Here is a 955-nt window from a genome sequence, read left to right as displayed (position 1 = left end):
GTTGATATCTCGGGTGCTATTACAGATAGCGCAATAAATCAAAGTGCATTGTCTGTAGGAGGTCCTGGCGCATGAATCTGTGCAGCGGGAACGACCTCGGACCACCAGGGGCCGAGAAAAGCACAGTCTCATGGGGCCGGACACTCAGGGTCAGGGTAAAATCCAATATATATCTGGTGATATCTCGGGTGCTATTAGAGATAGCGCAATAAATCAAAGTGCATTGTCTGTAGGAGGCCCTGGCGCATGAATCTGTGCAGCGGGAACGACCTCGGACCACCAGGGGCGGAGACAACGACCGTCTCATGGGGCCGGACACTCAGGGTCAGGGGAAAATCCAATATATATCTGGTGATATCTCGGGTGCTATCAGAGATAGCGCAATAAACCAAAGTGAATTATCTGCAGGAGGCCCTGGCGCATGAATCTGTGCAGCGGGAACGACCTCGGACCACCAGGGGCCGAGAAAACGACCGTCTCATGGGGCCGGACACTCAGGGTCAGGGTAAAATCCAATATATATCTGGTGATATGTCGGGTGCTATTACAGATAGCGCAATAAATCAAAGTGCATTGTCTGTAGGAGGTCCTGGCGCATGTATCTGTGCAGCGGGAACGACCTCGGACCACCAGGGGCCGAGAAAAGCACAGTCTCATGGGGCCGGACACTCAGGGTCAGGGTAAAATCCAATATATATCTGGTGATATCTCGGGTGCTATTAGAGATAGCGCAATAAACCAAAGTGAATTATCTGCAGGAGGCCCTGGCGCATGAATCTGTGCAGCGGGAACGACCTCGGACCACCAGGGGCCGAGAAAACGACCGTCTCATGGGGCCGGACACTCAGGGTCAGTGAAAAATCCAATATATATCTGCTGATATCTCGGGTGCTATTACAGATAGCGCAATAAATCAAAGTGCATTGTCTGTAGGAGGCCCTGGCGCATGAATCTG

The sequence above is a fragment of the Nomia melanderi genome, unplaced genomic scaffold (assembly GCF_051020985.1).
Source record: "Nomia melanderi isolate GNS246 unplaced genomic scaffold, iyNomMela1 scaffold0014, whole genome shotgun sequence".
Classification (NCBI taxonomy): Eukaryota; Metazoa; Arthropoda; class Insecta; order Hymenoptera; family Halictidae; genus Nomia; species Nomia melanderi.
Note: the sequence above shows the minus strand (reverse complement) of the source record.